This window comes from Gossypium arboreum, chromosome 2 (genome assembly GCF_025698485.1).
Source record: "Gossypium arboreum isolate Shixiya-1 chromosome 2, ASM2569848v2, whole genome shotgun sequence".
In the NCBI taxonomy this organism is placed as follows: domain Eukaryota; kingdom Viridiplantae; phylum Streptophyta; class Magnoliopsida; order Malvales; family Malvaceae; genus Gossypium; species Gossypium arboreum.
In genome coordinates, this window is record NC_069071.1 from 15,105,889 (window position 1) to 15,125,316 (window position 19,428).

At 37.3% G+C, this 19,428-nt stretch overlaps 2 non-coding genes across 2 annotated transcripts; both read right to left on the reverse strand.

The window, feature by feature from the left end:
- Nucleotides 1–1,261: 1,261 nt before the first annotated feature.
- On the reverse strand, nucleotides 1,262–1,367 carry LOC128289952 (small nucleolar RNA R71). Its single transcript, XR_008279592.1, has one exon. It is a non-coding gene; the product is annotated as a small nucleolar RNA R71 (small nucleolar RNA).
- Nucleotides 1,368–17,138: 15,771 nt separating this feature from the next.
- On the reverse strand, nucleotides 17,139–17,244 carry LOC128289953 (small nucleolar RNA R71). Its single transcript, XR_008279593.1, has one exon. It is a non-coding gene; the product is annotated as a small nucleolar RNA R71 (small nucleolar RNA).
- Between the last annotated feature and the right edge of the window lie 2,184 nt (nucleotides 17,245–19,428).

The following is a 19,428-nucleotide window of genomic DNA, read 5'->3' on the forward strand; positions in this document are numbered from 1 at the left end:
TTAGAAATAGGGTGACAAGATTTTGTCGGATTAGGGTGAAACCTAATAAGGGGATCCATAGATCGAGTTAATGCAACCCTAGAGTGTTAATTAGAGAAAAGTCTCAGTTATTCAATCTAGGGATTAGACATTATTAGTCTTGAATAGGGATAATAACATAACTTAGGGATCTCTATGGAACAAGTTGAATGAATAAATCGTCCGATTTGGAGTCAGAATAACAAGTAAAGTCTAGGTGGATTTTTCCTTAGGTATTATCTCAAATCAATCGATTTTCCCAAAAGCAATTCCCTAACTCTTTTCTCTGTGCGTTCTTAGTTTAAATAATTGGTTAAATTAAAACAAAACCCCATTATTCTTAGGCTAGATAATAAAAAGACAGTCATTACTAGTGCTTTTGGTTCCCTTGGGTACGATATCCCGGTCTTGCCATTACTATACTATTGTTCGATAGGTGCGCTTGCCTTTTCGTCGTGATAATAGTTAGTCTAGGTTTGATCTTCAGTATAAATATTTATTACTTGTTACGAATCACGCGATCAAGTTTTTGGCGCCGTTGTTGGGAAACTAAAATATTAGGAATGCTCAATTTTTATTACTTTAGCCATTTATTTTTCTTGCAATTTAATTTAATTTATTATTATTATTATTTATAAATTTATTTTTTTCCTTCTCTTGGCAGGTTTTTATAGTTTATGACTAGAAGAAACCCGTCGGGACCATTACTTTTTGACGAAGAAATTGATCGTACAGTTCGTAGAAATCAAAGAGAGATAAGGCACAGTTTACGATACAGAGAGAACGAGCAAGAAGATGATACTCAACCCCCAACCGAAGAGATGGCTGAAAACCAAGGCAATCAGCTACTTCCTGCAATTGCGGCTAATCAAATCCTGCTCCACGCACGATGTATGCTTATGCTAAACCTTCTTTAACAGGAACTGAATCTAGCATAGTTAGACCTGCTGTAGCTGCAAATACTTTTGAATTAAAACCTAACACTATTCAGATGATAAAACAGTTTGTTCAGTTTGATGGTTTGCAGGATGAAGGTCCTAACGCTCACTTAGCAAATTTTCTGGAATTTTACGACATATTTAAAATCAATGGCGTTTATGATTATGCCATTTGTCTTCGGTTATTTCCTATAGGAATAAAGATAAACAGTGGTTGAACTCGTTACCACGAGGGTCAATTACTACTTGGGAACAAATGACTGAGAAATTTTTACTAAAGTATTTTCCGCCGGCTAATATGGCTAAATTACATAATGATATCTCTTCTTTTATGTAGATGGATTTAAAAACACTTTACGATGCATGGGAGAGATACAAGGACTTACTGAGAAGGTGCCCTCACCATGGGTTACCGCTTTGGCTGCAAGTACAAACATTCCACAATGGTTTGAATCCCTGGACTCGGCAAATGGTTGACGCAGTTGCTGGCGGAACCATCAACAACAAAACACCTAAAGAGGCTTATGAATTCATCGAAGAAATGTCACTGAATAACTATCAGTGGCAAGTCATGAGGACTAAGCCAACAAAAATAGTCGGCGTTTATAACGATGACTCAGTTACTATACTGTCAAATCAGGTAGAACTTCTCAATAAAAAGATTGATGGTTTACTTGGTTCTACACAGATACATCCAGTAATGAGGTGTGACTCAAGTGGAGGAGGTGTGCATACAGAATATCAATCCTTCAATCCCACAACTGAAGAGGAACAAGTCAACTATATGGGTAACAATAACTTTAGATCTCAAAATAACCCATACAATAATACTTATAATGCAGGTTGGAGGAACCATCCAAATTTCTCCTGGGGTGGTCAAGGAAATCAAAAGCCACAAAATCCTCAGGGTTTTTAGCAGCCACCTTATCAACAAGAGAAGAAACCGAACCTTGAGAAGATGCTCTCAAAATTCATATCAATGTCAGAAACCCATTTCCAAAATACCGAGACAGCATTTAAAAATCAACAAGCATCAATCCAAGGACTCGAAACTCAGATAGGCCAGCTTTCCAAACTGATCTCCGAACGACCACAAGGTAGTTTGCCAAGTAATACCGAACCTAACCCAAGGGAACAACTCAACGCAATTAATACTCAATATGACAAAGGAATCGTTGAGCTTGAACCAGAACCGAGGTAGGAAACTGTGGTAAGCAAAGGGAGAGATGAGGTAGGTCAAAATACAAACAAACTAGTGACTGTCGAATATAAACCTCGTGTGCCATACCCTAAAGCGACAAGGAAAGACCGCTCAGATGAACAATTCGGTAAATTCCTTAAACTTTTGAAAAAAATACATATTAACTTACCGTTTATTGAAGCTTTGTCGCAGATGGCAAATGCAATGGAATTTTTAAAAATGTTTTTAGTAAATAAGCGGAAGTTGGATGAAGCATCGCATGTGGAGCTAAACGCAGTCTGCTCAGCTATTCTACAGAATAAGCTACCCCACAAATTGAAAGATCCAGGGAGTTTTAAATTCCTTGTTTAATTGGCAGTTTAGATATAAGTCATGCATTAGCTGATTTAGGGGCTAGGATTAATGTAATGCCTTACAAAATGTTTAAGAAACTAGGTCTTGGAAAACCTAAACAAACTAGGATGAGCATTCAATTGGCAGATAAAACTATAAGATTCCTTAGGGGTATTATTGAAGATGTACTCGTGAAAGTAGATAAGTTCATATTTCCCGTTGATTTTGTTGTTCTAGACATAGAGGAGGATAATAACACCCCTTTGATTTTAGGGAGGCCCTTTTTAACAACTGCTAAAACAATTATTGATGTTGGCACAGGTGAGCTTACACTTCGTGTGGGAGACGAAACGATCACCCTTCAAGCTCGTAATTCTGGCATCACATCGAACATTGAAAGTAATAGTCCACATCAATCTACTAAAACTGACAATATGACTTTGCAAAAATTAAGCTTCAAAGAAGTTCACGAGCCATGTTCCAGAAATGATAGAGAACACAATCATGAAGAACGAAGGCTACATATAGAGGAGCTAGACGAATGGTGAGCACACAAACCGATAACACATGATAAACTGAAACCACGCCAAAATAAGCCCGATGCCTCTCCTAATCAACTTAAGGTTGGCGATAAAGTCTTACTAGATGCCGTAGATCCCCACATTGTCACTACCACACCGAATGAGGAAATCCCTCTTACGGTACTCAGTATGTTTCCATTCAGTACGGTAGAGGTGAGTCACCCCAAGTTCGACACTTTTAAGGTAAACAACACCCATTTAAAACCTTATTTTGATGAGATTGATAGCAGGAATAAGGAGTACGAGCTCCTTGAACCACCCTGACCATTCACTAGAGAGGTAAGTCGAGCTTAGACTATAAATATGCGCCTCTCGAAAGGCAACCCGAGTACTAACATATTTTGATTTCTTTATTTTTAATTTCTAACATGTTAAATAATTAACTTTATCTTTGAATTGCAAAGCTTTTCAGCACACACGGCCAGGCACACGGGCGTGCCTAAAGTCATGGCCAAATAGAGGAAGAGACACGGCCGTGCGATACGGCCGTGTGGAAGCAGGACATGATTTCCCCAAAACACGGGATGCGATAAATCCCCATGGCCATACGACATGGCCGTGAGTGAACTTGATAGGTGAACACGGGTGTGGGAATAGAAAAACATAGACGTACCAAGGGCAAGACTCAATTTTGTTTCTTCAACATGGGCATGAGACACGCTCGTGCCATTAAGACATGGACAATAATATACGGGCGTGGTACCCTAACACACGGCCGTGCGATACGATCAGGCAATGACACGGCCTAGACACACAGGCGTGCGATAAGACCGTGTGGTGACATCTCAATTCGCGAGAAACCCGGTCGAGCCACGGCCCACACAGGCGTGTGCTACGATCGTGCCACTTAAAGAATTAGAATAATTATCTTATTTTATTTTTCTTTTATTAAGTTTTTAAGGTTCATTTGTTCTCCTTTTTTTTTAAAAAAAAGGGCTTACCTTTAGAATCCAGCTTGCCATCCAAAGTATCTTCAATACTCAATCTCACCAATCCAAGAATATCATCCGTTCTTAATACAAGAAGTTTCACTCCTCCCCCCATCTTATTTTCATACTCTAATATCTATCTTTGTATATTGAGGGTAATGTATATCTTAAGTGTGGGGGGTATTTATGTCACTACCAGAAAAATCCCTGAATAATCACCTTGTTCTCATGAAAAACTCTCATATCATATTTAGGATAAATTTTAATTGATTTATGATTTTGATTGATATATCTTAAATTAAAACATAGGCATTTATGCATTGATTGTTTAAACTTTAAGGCATTAGAGAATCAAGCATGATAAGTTGATTTTTAAGAATTTAAAATTATAGGTTGTTTCCTCAAGTCTAGGTATTATTTTGAATTGGAATTCACGAGTCTAAACATCAAAAAGCCATAATTTTTTGTGAGATTTTTGAGCCTTTTGAGCATCTATTAATTCTTTCATGTTGACTTTTATTATTGCTTTGAGTGCATCAGTATTGAACTGTTATTCTAGAACTTGCTTGATTATGCATGTCGAGACCACACCATTTGATTTGATATATCAAAATGATTAAGGCACTTAGGATTAACCCACTCATGCCACGAAAAGCCTACCTCCACGATTAACCCTAGTAAACCCCTTGAGCCTAATAAGCCATTTCTTGTATTACCTTAATATTAACCTTTAACCCATTATTGTTGAGACCCCTAATTTAATCCCTATTTTTGTCGAGATTTGAGTTGAGGAAATTGCTTAGCTATGTCTTGTTTGTAATAAGTTAGTCTCTGAATATTTAACTTATTCTTAAAAAAAACTATGTATATATATTAGTAATTCCATATTCGAGAAGAAGCTCATGTATGCATAGTGAAGATTAACTCTTTTCTAGTTAGGAAAATTTTCAATTCAATCTCGATTTTAACCCTTTCTTTCAGCTTGTGACAACACCCCGCTAACCAAGCCGCACTACAACCCTCTAAAGACCTTTTGATTGATGTATCATCTTAAATTATAGTGGTGGAGATTTGATTTTCATGCAAGCCTATGGTAATGACTTTTCATTATTGACTATTGAGTGCTTCATTTATTGTCCTTAAACACCTTGAGTGATTTGAGTGAATCTTTAGTGAGGATATGAAACTCTGTGATATTCTGAATCAAAGGTAATTACTTAGATGCGGAGAGACACCTATGTTTGCATGATTAAATACTCAACTTGGAATGTTTGAAACTTTTATGTTCTTTTAGTTGAATTCTCAATGTATGATTACCTATGGATTATTTTGAGATATTATCGATAAGAATTATAAGTTGAGGAGAATTTATTTTGATTATGAGTTGAGGATTTTGCTTGTGTAACACCCCGAACCCGAGACCATCGCCGGTGTCGGACACGAGGGGTTAACAAGCCAAGTTCACATATTTTGCCCCCCAATTTGACATTTCCAGTCAGGCTGGAAAACTGCATCACCATTGCCTTAAAAATCATATCTCGAGTTTCAAAACTCAGAAACTGGTTTCGTAAATTTTCCCTGAATTTAGACTCATATATCCATCCATGGATTTATTTCTAGAATTTTTGGTCGGGCCAATTGGTACAGTTTTTTAGTTAAAGTCACCCATGTTACAGGGATCGACTGCACTGACCTTCGCGCGTTATAACTTGAATATCTCTCTGTACAGGGCTTTAATACTGGTACCGTTTGTTTCTAATGAAACTAGACTCAAAATGGAATATGTACATATAAGTCATGACTCCTAATTCTTTCTGGATAATTTATAGTAAATTTTTAAAGTTGCGACAGGGGACCCAGAAACCGTTCTGGCCCTGTCTCACAATAGCTTTAATATCTCTTGACATGTAACTCCTATGACCATTTCGTTTCTTCCATATGAAAATAGACTCATCAAGGTTCATTTACATAGCTTATTCACTATTTAATACCATTCCTACAAATTTTGGTGATTTTTCACATTCACGTCACTGCAGCTGGCAGCATCTGTTTTTAAGGTAGGTCTTACCTATTTTGTAGTCTCCATGAACCAACTAGTCTTGCCATACATAGGTTCATATATGATCATTTTAACCATACCAATGGCTGATCATGTGACCAACATTCCCATCTCCAATCCATAATCACATCATGACACCATATATATATATACAAACCGCAAATAGTCTAAGTTCAGTACTTCACTTTTACGAGCCATTTTGGATGGCCGTACACATATACATCACAGCATATTTAAACCAACAAGGGTAGTCCTATACATGCCATTTCAAAGTTCAACCAAAATTTATACCAAAATAGAGGCGTTGATAGTGTGGATGACTTGACTTTAATGATCCCGAATCCGATTGCTATCGGCGTAATCTATAAAACAGAGAGCCAAAGCAACGGGTAAGCATTTTTATGCTTAGTAAGTCTCAAGGAATAAAATCAGCTTTAATTAAAGCAATACATTCACATGGCCAAATGCATCATTTCATTAATACACATTCACATAATCATTCTTACTTAGCACTTCATCATTATATACTTTCACAAGGTATCAACCAATTCAATAGCTGAAATTCGTTAGTCGATCGAGCGAATGTTGCTCAAACATGTCGACTTTCCAATGCACGTATAAACATACCTTATTCTTTGGGCTTTTCGAGCGTACCAATTGAATTCATTACAGCAACCAACACTCACCTCCAGCCCAAGCTTCTTGAATACAACCGGATATAACCACGTGCACGAATGCCTTGGTCTTAGCCGGATAGAATGACTTCGCACGAATGCCTTGGTCTTAGCCGGATGTAGCCACTAGCACAATTGCCTTGGTCTTAACCGGATATAATTTCCAGCATAATTGTCTTCGGCTTAGCCCGGTATCATTCAATTTCTCATGCACACATACATCAATAATCATTGGACATACATATTTCATTTTCGTTACTAAGGCTCAAACACAATTATAATCACTAGCATAATCGCCTTGGGACTTAGCCCGGTATCATTCGAATACTCATACACACATAAATCAATAATCAATACATCCATATTTCATTCCACATAATTCAATTAAGGCCACTTCTTGAGGACTTACCTCGAATGTTGTCGAACGGCTTTTACGGCTATTCGATCACTTTTTCCTTCCCCCTGTCCAATTGTGGCCCTCTAAGCTCTTGAGCTAATTCAAACAAATTCAATTTATTAAAACCTCATTGTGCTAGCTTATGGCGAATATGACAAGGAGTTTAAATGGTCAAATGGCCACCCTTTAGCTTGAATACACAATGGTCATGCACATTTTATACTACATCAAGCAATTCAATACAATTCATTCGGGCATCAAGGAAAAGCTAAGGCCTTCAATAGGCTACCTAAGGCCGAATATACATGTCCATGTTGAGGCCAATTATGCACTTAATACCACACAAAAACAGCATGCATTTTACTAGTTAATGCTTTGCATGTTGTAGCTCAAAACTTATAATATAGCATCAAGCACTCATATGTGTGCTAGGCGAATGTGCTTGCAATTTCACAAGCATTCTTCAACATCTTCTTCTTTAAACAAACATATTCATCACTTACTTCATAGCCAAAACATCATGTGCAAACATATATATACATATATGAGCATGGCGAATTTCAAGGTGTCCATAGCCATCTAAAACACAAATTTTAACTAACATGCAAGAAGCATGAACCATGCTCATGAATGCATCATGGCCGAATACATCATAATCATGCCCTTTTATCTTCAATCATGGTTAAACAAAAGAAAACTCAAAGTCTTACTCAAGATGGCTACAAAGAAATTTCAAGAGTAGACAATCCATCATTGCATGCATCATCATCAAGCTTCACACTTAACATGCAATGGCTTTATCACAATACCAACCTTGACCAAATACCACTTCCATGGCATAACAAGGATTTGAACCATGGCTAACATGAACATCAAGTTGGCAACTAAAACATGCATGAATCTCATGACACAACCTCATACATACCTCAATCTTGATGCAAGTTTAGCCAAATATCCTTCTAGATCTCTTCTAAACAAAGGAAATGAAGCAAAATCTCTTCTTCCTCTTAGTATTTTTGGCCAAAAGGAGAGAACAAGGATGAACAAATTTTTTGTTTTCTCTTCTTGGTTGCACGGCAATGGGGAATGCTACTCTCTCACACATTTTTTTCATTCTTTTCTTACCCATGCTTATTTGTTTATTATTTCTCCCTAATGCGCAACAAAACATGTTTCATGACATGTTTAGCCCATATCTCTTTGTCATGGCGGCCATCACTTGTAAAGGGAATTTGACATGCAAGTCCATTATTTTGCATGCATGCTTTAATTAGTCATCACACATTTCCTATCGTACTTTCAAAGTTCACTACTAAGTCCTTTCTTGTGGAATTCACCTTTATAACACTAAATCAATCATCATAAAATGTCATACATGAGCACACACATATTATAGGCATCAAAATAAATTTTTAATTATTTTTATGCCTCGGTTTTGTGGTCCTGAAACCACATTCCGACTAGGGTCAATTTTGGGCTGTCACAGCTTGAGAACAAGAAAATGCTTAAGTGTGGGGGTATTTGATAAACCGTAAATTATACATATTTTTACCCCATGTTTAATGCATTTTATGGATGATTTCTCATTAGAATTAGTGATTTCGATGCTCCTAATGCTTTAATTTCATGTTTTATACTTAGGAGAGAATAGGAGAGCGAAAGGAATGAGAAACGGGACAAAAACGGAGAAAATATGCCAAAGTACAAAATCAACACGGCCTGGACCTCCTCACACGGGTAGACCACACAGCCGTGTCAATTTGGCGGGCTTGAACACGGCGTGAAGTAGTCGAACACGGGCGTGTGCCACGGGCATGTGTCTACCGAGCCCAAGTTGAGTCCAATTAGGGAAAGGTCAATTTTGAGGGGTTTTAGGCATTCCAAAGCCTATAAATACACCTTAGAGGAGGAGAAAAAGGGAGACGGAGAATAGGGGGTAAGGAATTACTCCAAGTGTGACAGCCTCAAAACGACCCTAGTCGGAATGTGGTTTCGGGACCACAAAACCGAGGCATAAAAATAATTTGATATTTATTTTGATGCCTATAATATGTGTTAACTCATGTGTGACATTTTTGATGCTTTAATTTAGAGTTATAAATGTGAATTTCACTAGAAAGGACCTAGTAGTAAACTTTAAAAGTATGAGGGGGGAAATGTGTGATGACTAGTTGATCATGCATGCAAAAATGAGGGTTTGCATGTCAATTTCCCTTTTATTAGCTAATGGCCGCCATGACAAAGGAGGATGGGCAAAACATGTCATAGAGATGTTTTGTTGGTGCATCATGGGTGAAAAAAATATAGATTAATGAGTATGGGTAATAAAGAATGAAAAAAAAGAGAAAAAATGGTCTCATGCATGCCCATTGCCGTGAGTTGTGGAGAAAGAAAGAAGAAATTTTGTTCATCATTTTCATTTCCTTTGGGCTGAAAATTCTAAGGAAGAAGGAAGGAATTCTTGTTTCATGTTGGTTTGGAAGAGGTTTAGGAGGAGGTTTGGCCATACTTGTACCTAGATTAAGGTAAGTTTGATGTTTTGCCATGAGATTCATGTATATTTTAGTAGTTAGCTTGAGTTCTAGCTAGCCATGTTTCAAATCCTTACTATGTCATGGAGATGATATTCGGCTAAGGTGAGGTTGTGTTGATATCATTTGCATGCTAAAAGTGAAGCTTTGTAATGGTGCATGTGATGGTGGATTGATGATTATTGAATATTCTTTTAGCACTTTTGAGTGAGAGTTTGATAGATACCATGAGGTTAAACTTCATGACATTGTAAGCTTGTAAGTTGGATGATGAAGTTCATGCTTTGTGAAGGTAAATGGGGTAGAAGGAGCATTCGCCATAATGAAAATATATGAGGTAGTCATAGTCATCCTTATGATTCGCCCTTGCACCTATATGTATATATGTTTGCACATGATGTATTGGCATGACATATATACTATTTCAAGGTATATATTTGCTTGTGATGATGTTTGGTTATGAAGTACATGAGAGATGTGTATTGAGCTACAATATGTAATCGTTAGTTAGTAAAATGTATGCTGTTTTGTGTGGTATTAAGTGTATAATTGGCCTCAACATGGACATGCATATTCGGCCACATGAAGGGGGTTGGTGTGCATGCATTCAGTTAGAGGCAAGCATATTGATGCCTATTCTTGGCTTGGAAAATTGGCTAAGGAGAGTACTAACTAATGTGTTGAATTCGATTCGTGATTTCGTACACATGTGACTCTAATGTCTAATGTATATAAGGGCTAAGTACCTTGAGCTTCACTTTGATGTTTGAATGAATTGTATTGAATTGTTTGTTGTGCTTAAAATTGTGCATGACCATTGTGTATTTGAGCTAAAGGATGGCCATATGACCATTTAAACTCCTTGTCATATTCGCCATAAGCTATCATAATGAGATTTTAATAAGTTAAATTTGTGTGAATTAGCTCAAGAGCTTAGAGGACCACAGTTGGATAAGGAAAAGGAAAAAGTGATCGAATAGTCATTTAATCGCTCGACAACATCCAAGGTAAGTCTTGAGTAATGACCCTACTTGAATTATATTGAAATCATGCTCCTTGTGTGTGGCTATTGAGCCGAAATTGTAAAGGTTTGATAAATATTTTGTGTTTGAGCCTTAGTAACGAAAATGAAATATGAATGTGTTGTTGTAACACCCCTAACTCGTGACCGACGCCGGTGTCGGACACGAGGGGTTAACGGCCAAACCCTCTCAAGATACCAACCAATTTGACATTACCAGTCAGGCTGGAAAACTGCGTCACCATCGCCTTAAAAATCATATCTCGAGTTTCAAAACTCAGAAACTGGTTTCGTAAATTTTCCCTGAATTTAGACTCATATACCCATCCATGGATTTATTTTTAGAATTTTTGGTTGGGCCAATTGGTACAGTTTATTAGTTAAAGTCACCCATGTTACAGGGACCGACTGCTCTGACCTTCGCGCGTTACAACTTGAATATCTCCCTGTACAGGGCTTTAATACTGGTTCTGTTTGTTTCTAATGAAACTAGACTCAAGATGGAATCTTTAAATATAAGGCATGACTCCTAATTCTTTCTGGATAATTTATGGTAAATTTTCAAAGTCGCGACAGGGGACCCAGAAACCGTTCTGGCCCTGTCTCACGAGAACCTTAATATTTCTCAGTATACCGCTCATATGGTCGTTTCGTTTCGTCCATATAAAATAGATTCATCAAGGTTCAGTTCCATAATTTACTCACTATTTAATTCTACTTCTACTATTTTTAGTGATTTTCAATCTCATCTCACTGCTGCTGTCCGCAACAGTTACTGCAGTGAGACTATGCCAATTTCATGAATTTTTCCTTGGCCTCAATCATCCATCATACATGACACAAATTATGGCCACCTTATCAAGATTTGAGTTTCTAAGACTCGTGGCTATAGGTTCTAGCATCCCACTCGACGACCACATAGGCCATTTTCACATGGCTTAAAGTTTACAACCCACAATTCGACAAAATATAATAGCCTATACATGCCAAATGTTCTTCAACAACAAAAACAATACCACAAGATTTCAGCCGGTGTGATGACTTCAACGACGGTCCCGATCACGCAAACAATACGAGTCCGAGAGACCTAAAATGGGTGACAAGAAAAACCACCGAGTGAGTTTACAACTCAATAAGTCATAAGCATTCATCAATCCATCGATAAAGTTACTACAACATGAAACAATAAACGAGGCTAGGTACTCATCCATATCGAATCTATACCATAATTCCTCGGACCTTTCGGTCCAATCTCATACCAAGTCATACATCCACATTTCATATTCTACACAACAAGATATTTGAGGCATTTTCACACACTAACTCATTTCCACCACAATCATACAATTTCAATCATCACATAGATTTAAGGCTTACCAAATTCAACCCCGAGCATGAACATATTTTCTATTCGTCAAGAGCTCGAGGTACTTACCCGATCCGCTGTCCGGATTAGCTCGATAATGTCGCACACTCAGTGCCAATTGTAATGCAAGAACATATAGTGAATCCGCACACTTAGTGCTATATGTATTCAACTCGCACACTTAGTGCTATATAATCAAACTCGCACACTTAGTGCTGTACAATTTTAAACCCGCACACTTAGTGCCAATCTTGTCACCGTGTCCATTTATACCCGCACACTTAGTGCCGAGACCAATACCTTATGTATTTTGCTGCCTTTATACATTCAACAATGGCATCATTCCATACACATACATTTCCATTTACACACCAACTCATTTAAACACATTTGCATATATATATTGATCATTTAAATCAACACCAAATATACGCTTAATGACTTACCTTGTGTTGGGTAAAACAGTCCAAGTCGGCTACTCGATGACCTTCGTCTTTCCCTTGCTTGATTCTCCTTCTTTAACTCCTTGAGCTTAATCAATAAATCAACTAGTTTAACCCTCTTGCTAAACATTTATAATTCAATTACACATGCATATGTATGTTTGTATATTCGCAACCATCCTCACTTATTACCCATTTGGTCAACAATCTAAGCCAAGATAAGGCTTCAATATGGTTGCCTCTAACCAATACATGCACACCAATCTACTTCCTTTGGCGAATATGCATGTCTATGTGGAGGCTAATTTTACACTTAATACTACACAAAAAACAGCATACATTTTCCTAATTAACGCATTACATATTGTAGTTCTATACACATCTCTCATTTATTTCATAACCAAACAACATCACAAGCAAATAGACACCTTAAAATAGTATACATGTCATACCAATTCATCATGTGCAAACATATATTCATGTAGGTGCAATGGCGAATTCTCAAGTGGCTTATATCCAAATATACACACATATCCAAAGCTTAAATCTTACTTACCATGCAACATGCATGAATCATACTTATGGATACAACATGGCGAATACCACAACACCATACCGTTTCAATTTGGTCATGGTTAAACAAAGAACTTAGTATCTCATTCAAAATGCTAAAAGAAAATCTAAGAATCCTCAATCCACCATCACATGAATCATTATCAAGCTTGATATTTAGCATGCAATGGCATTAACACCATATTCACTTTGGCGAATTTCATTCCCATGACATAACAAAGATTTGAACCATGGGCTAACAAGAACATCAAGCTAGCAACTAAAATATACATGAATCTCATGGCAAAACATCAAACTTACCTTAATCTAGGTACAAGTATGGCCAAACCTCCTCCTAAACCTCTTCCAAACCAACATGAAACAAGAATTCCTTCCTTCTTCCTTAGAATTTTCAGCCCAAAGGAAATGAAAATGATGAACAAAATTCTTCTTTCTTTCTCCACACTCACGACAATGGGCATGCATGAGACCATTTTTTCTCTTTTTTTTTTGTTCCTTTCATTATTAAATTCCCATGCTCACTATTTTATTTTTTCTTACATACACCATTGTCCCAACTTGTTTTATGACATGTTTTTACCCATAATCTCTTGTCATGGTCGGCCACTAACTATTAGGGGGGGGAAATTTGACATGCAAGTCCTCCCCTTTGACTACATGCACTATTAGGTCCTTATAGATTAGCCTATCACTTTTCAAAAGTGTCACACAAGTCCTACTAACTGAATTCACATGCTATCGGCTAAATCGAAGCTTGAAATTTTCACACATTCATAATTACATATTCTAGACAATAAATATTACGTTCAAACATTTCGGTGACTCGGTTTAGCGGTCCCGAAACCACTTCCCGACTAGGGTCAATTTGGGCTGTCACAGTTGTGATTATTGATATATGTGTACATGAGCATTTGAATGATACCCGGGCTAAGTCTCGAAGGCATTTATGCTAGTGATTATGTTCGGGCTAAGACCCGAAGGCATTCGTGCGAGTTGTTATATCCGGGCTAAGACCCGAAGGCAATTGTGCAAGTTACCAAATCCGGGTTAAGACCCGAAGGCAATTGTGCTTGTGGTTATATCCGGTTGAATCCCGAAGGTACGTGACTCGGAAATGAGCAATCTTGCTGTAAAAATTTCAGTTTATACACTTGTGAAAATTCCAGCAATGAGGTATGTTCGTATGTGCTTGAATTGGTTGAGCCCTTACAAGTAAGTATTCGCTCAGTTGATAAACGAGCTACCGCCTTTGGATAAGTTGTTCTTTTGTGTATAAACATAAGGGTCGGTAATGTGAAGTAAGTATGATTATGAGAATGTGTATTAATAAAGTGATTTATTTAGTTATGTAAATGTAATACTTTAGTCAAAGCTGATTTCATTATTTGAGACTTACTAAGCATTAAAATGCTTACCCGTTGCTTTGGCTCTCTTTTATAGATTTTGCTCGTTAGCTATTGGATTCGGGATCATCAAGTCGAAGTCATCCACACTATCAAAGCCCCATTTTGGTACAATTTTGGTTGAACTTTGAAATGGCATGTATAGGACTACCCTTTTGTTGTAGGTCATGTACCTTTCGGTTTTGTGTAAACTTGGATAGCCATGCGAAAATGGCTTATATACGTTTTCAGCATAGTACTATAATCGTTTGTATGTTGATCATTATGAGGTATGGAATTGTTTTGAAACGATTAGCCATTGGAATGGTTAATCATGATCACACTTGTGCTATGTATGCAAAAAGGGCCAATTGAATCATGGAAATCATGAAATAGGTAAAGCCTACCTTAAAGGCAGATGCTGACAGCAGCAGTGATGTGGATGTGAAAAATCACTAAAAATAGTAGGAATGGTATTAAATAGCGAATAAATTATGTAAATGAACCTTGATGAATTTACTTTCATATGGAAGAAACGAAATGGTCATATGAGTTATATGTTAAGAGATATTAAAGTTCTCGTGAAACAGGGCCAGAACAGTTTCTGGATCCCCTGTTCTGACTTTGGAAATTCATTGTAAATTAACCAGAGATAATTATGAGTCATGCAATATATTTATAGATTCCTCTCTGAGTATAGTTTCTATAGAAACAAACGGCGTCAGTATTGAAGCCCTTTACAGGGAGATATCCAATTCGTAATGCGTGAGGGTCAGTGTAGTTGAACCCTGGATTAGGGGAGACTTTAACTAATAAACTGTACTAATTGGCCCAACAAAAAATTCTAGAAAAAAATATGTTGATGGACTTATGAGTCTAGTTTCAGGGAAAATTTACGAAACTGGTTTTCGAGCTTTAAAACTCAAGATATGATTTTTAAGGCGACAGTGATGCAGTAACCAGCTAGTCTGGAAATTTTTTTTAGGATTGTGAAAACAATTAAGTTAAGTCTGTGTGCACCTTGTGTTCGACTCCGGTAACGGACTCGGGTACGGGGTGTTACACCAAGGAAGCCGATTGATCCATCTCAGAAGCCGGATTCATCATCAAGACTGAAGATTTCTCCTCAATTTCCCTTTAGGAGTTTTGGGTTTTCTTTATGTTTTGTATTCTTTATTCTTCTAAGATGTTTTCTTATTTAGTTATGAAATAAAACTCCTAAATACCTAAGAGGAATGAAACCTAAGACGAATCTTGTTATTATTTTCTGAATCGTATGATAAATATTTAACTTGTTCTTAATTATGTGTTCTTAATTCTTGTTTTGATATCCCAGGATATTGATTCAAGACATGCTCTTTTTTAGAGGAGGAATAGACCTTGTCTAAGAGTACTTTTGTTATAATTAAGCGGAGTTGATTGCGCGCTTAGAAATAGGGTGACAAGATTTTGTCGGATTAGGGTGAAACCTAATAAGGGGATCCATAGATCGAGTTAATGTAACCCTAGAGTGTTAATTAGAGAAAAGTCTCAGTTATTCAATCTAGGGATTAGACATTATTAGTCTTGGATAGGGATAATAACATAACTTAAGGATCTCTATGGAACAAGTTGAATGAATAAATCGTCCGATTTGGAGTCAGAATAACAAGTAAAGTCTAGGTGGATTTTTCCTTAGGTATTATCTCAAATCAATCGATTTTCCCAAAAGCAATTCCCTAACTCTTTTCTCTGTGCGTTCTTAGTCTAGATAATTGGTTAAATTAAAACAAAACCCCATTATTCTTAGGCTAGATAATAAAAAGATAGTCATTACTAGTGCTTTTAGTTCCCTTGGGTACGATATCCCGGTCTTGCCATTACTATACTATTGTTCGATAGGTGCGCTTGCCTTTTCGTCGTGATAATAGTTAGTCTAGGTTTGATCTTCAGTATAAATATTTATTACTTGTTACGAATCACGCGATCAAGTTTTTGGCACCGTTGCCGGGGAACTAAAATATTAGGAACGCTCAATTTTTATTACTTTAGCCATTTATTTTTCTTGCAATTTAATTTAATTTATTATTATTATTTATTAATTTATTTTTTTCCTTCTCTTGGCAGGTTTTTATAGTTTATGACTAGAAGAAACCCGTCGGGACCATTACTTTTTGACGAAGAAATTGATCGTACAGTTCGTAGAAATCTAAGAGAGATAAGGCGCAGCTTACGATACACAGAGAACGAGCAAGAAGACGATACTCAACCCCCAACTGAAGAGATGACTGAAAACCAAGGCAATCAGCTACCTCCTGCAATTGCGGCTAATCAAATCCTGCTCCACGCACGATGTATGCTTATGCTAAACCTTATTTAACAGGAACTGAATCTAGCATAGTTAGACCTGCTGTAGCTGCAAATACTTTTGAATTAAAACCTAACACTATTCAGATGATAAAACAGTTTGTTCAGTTTGATGGTTTGCAGGATGAAGGTCCTAACGCTCACTTAGCAAATTTTCTGGAATTTTACGACACATTTAAAATCAATGGCGTTTATGATTATGCCATTCGTCTTCGGTTATTTCCTTTTTCATTGAGGAATAAAGATAAACAGTGATTGAACTCGTTACCACGAGGGTCAATTACTACTTGGGAACAAATGACTGAGAAATTTTTACTAAAATATTTTCCGCTGGCTAATATGGCTAAATTACATAATGATATCTCTTCTTTTATGTAGATGGATTTAAAAACACTTTACGATGCATGGGAGAGATACAAGGACTTACTGAGAAGGTGCCCTCACCATGGGTTACCGCTTTGGCTGCAAGTACAAACATTCCACAATGGTTTAAATCCCTCGACTCGGCAAATGGTTGACGCAGCTGCTGGCGGAACCATCAACAACAAAACACCTGAAGAGGCTTATGAATTCATTGAAGAAATGTCACTGAATAACTATCAGTGGCAAGTCATGAGGACTAAGCCAACAAAAACAGTCGGCGTTTATAACGACGACTCAGTTACTATACTATCAAATCAGGTAGAACTTCTCAATAAAAAGATTGATGGTTTACTTGGTTCTACACAGATACATCCAGTAATGAGGTGTGACTCAAGTGGAGGAGGTGTGCATACAGAATATCAATCCTTCAATCCCACAACCGAAGAGGAACAAGTCAACTATATGGGTAACAATAACTTTAGATCTCAAAATAACCCATACAGTAATACTTATAATGCAGGTTGGAGGAACCATCCAAATTTCTCCTGGGGTGGTCAAGGAAATCAAAAGCCACAAAATCCTCAGGGTTTTCAGCAGCCACCTTATCAACAAGAGAAGAAACCGAACCTTGAGAAGATGCTCTCAAAATTCATATCAATGTCAGAAACCCATTTCCAAAATACCGAGACAGCACTTAAAAATCAACAAGCATCAATCCAAGGACTCGAAACTCAGATAGGCCAGCTTTCCAAACTGATCTCCGAACGACCACAAGGTAGTTTGCCAAGTAATACCGAACCTAACCTAAAGGAACAACTCAACGCAATTAATACTCAATATGACGAAGGAGTCGTTGAGCTTGAACCAGAACCGAGGTAGGAAACTGTGGTAAGCAAAGGGAGAGATGAGGTAGGTCAAAATACAAACAAACCAGTGACTGTCGAATATAAACCTCGTGTGCCATACCCTAAAGCGACAAGGAAAGACCGCTCAGATAAACAATTTGGTAAATTCCTTAAACTTTTGAAAAAATTACATATTAACTTACCGTTTATTGAAGCTTTGTCGCAGATGGCAAATGCAATGAAATTTTTAAAAGAGTTTTTAGTAAATAAGCGGAAGTTGGACGAAGCATCGCATGTGGAGCTAAACGCAGTCTGCTCAGCTATTCTACAGAATAAGCTACCCCACAAATTGAAAGATCCAGGGAGTTTTAAATTCCTTGTTTAATTGGTAGTTTAGATATAAGTCATGCATTAGCTGATTTAGGGGCTAGTATTAATGTAATGCCTTACAAAATGTTTAAGAAACTAGGTCTTGGGAAACCTAAACAAACTAGGATGAGCATTCAATTGGCAGATAAAACTATAAGATTTCTTAGGGGTATTATTGAAGATGTACTCGTGAAAGTAGGTAAGTTCATATTTTTCGTTGATTTTATTGTTCTAGACATAGAGGAGGATAATAACACCCCTTTGATTTTAGGGAGGCCCTTTTTAACAACTGCTAAAACAATTATTGATGTTGGCACAGGTGAGCTTACACTTCGTGTGGGAGACGAAACGATCACCCTTTAAGCTCGTAATTCTGGCATCACATCGAACATTGAAGGTAATAGTCCACATCAATCTACTAAAACTGACAATATGACTTTGCAAAAATTAAGCTTCAAAGAAGTTCACGAGCCATGTTCCAGAAATGATAGAGAACACAATCATGAAGAACGAAGGCTACATATAGAGGAGCTAGACGAATGGTGAGCATACAAACCGATAACACATGATAAACTGAAACCACGCCAAAACAAGCCCGATGCCTCTCCTAATCAACTTAAGGTTGGCGATAAAGTCTTACTAGATGCCGTAGATCCCCACATTGCTACTACCACACCGAATGAGGAAATTCCTCTTACGGTACTCAGTATGTTTCCATTCGGTACGGTAGAGGTGAGTCACCCCAAGTTCAACACTTTTAAGGTAAACAACACCCATTTAAAACCTTATTTTGATGAGATTGATAGCAGGAATAAGGAGTACGAGCTCCTTGAACCACCCTGACCATTCACTAGAGAGGTAAGTCGAGCTTAGACCATAAATAAGCGCTTCTCGAAAGGCAACCCGAGCACTAATATATTTTGATTTCTTTATTTTTAATTTCTAACATGTTAAATAATTAACTTTATCTTTGAATTGCAAAGCTTTTCAGCACACACGGCCAGGCACATAGGCGTGCCTAAAGTCATGGCCAAATAGGGGAAGAGACACGGCCGTGCG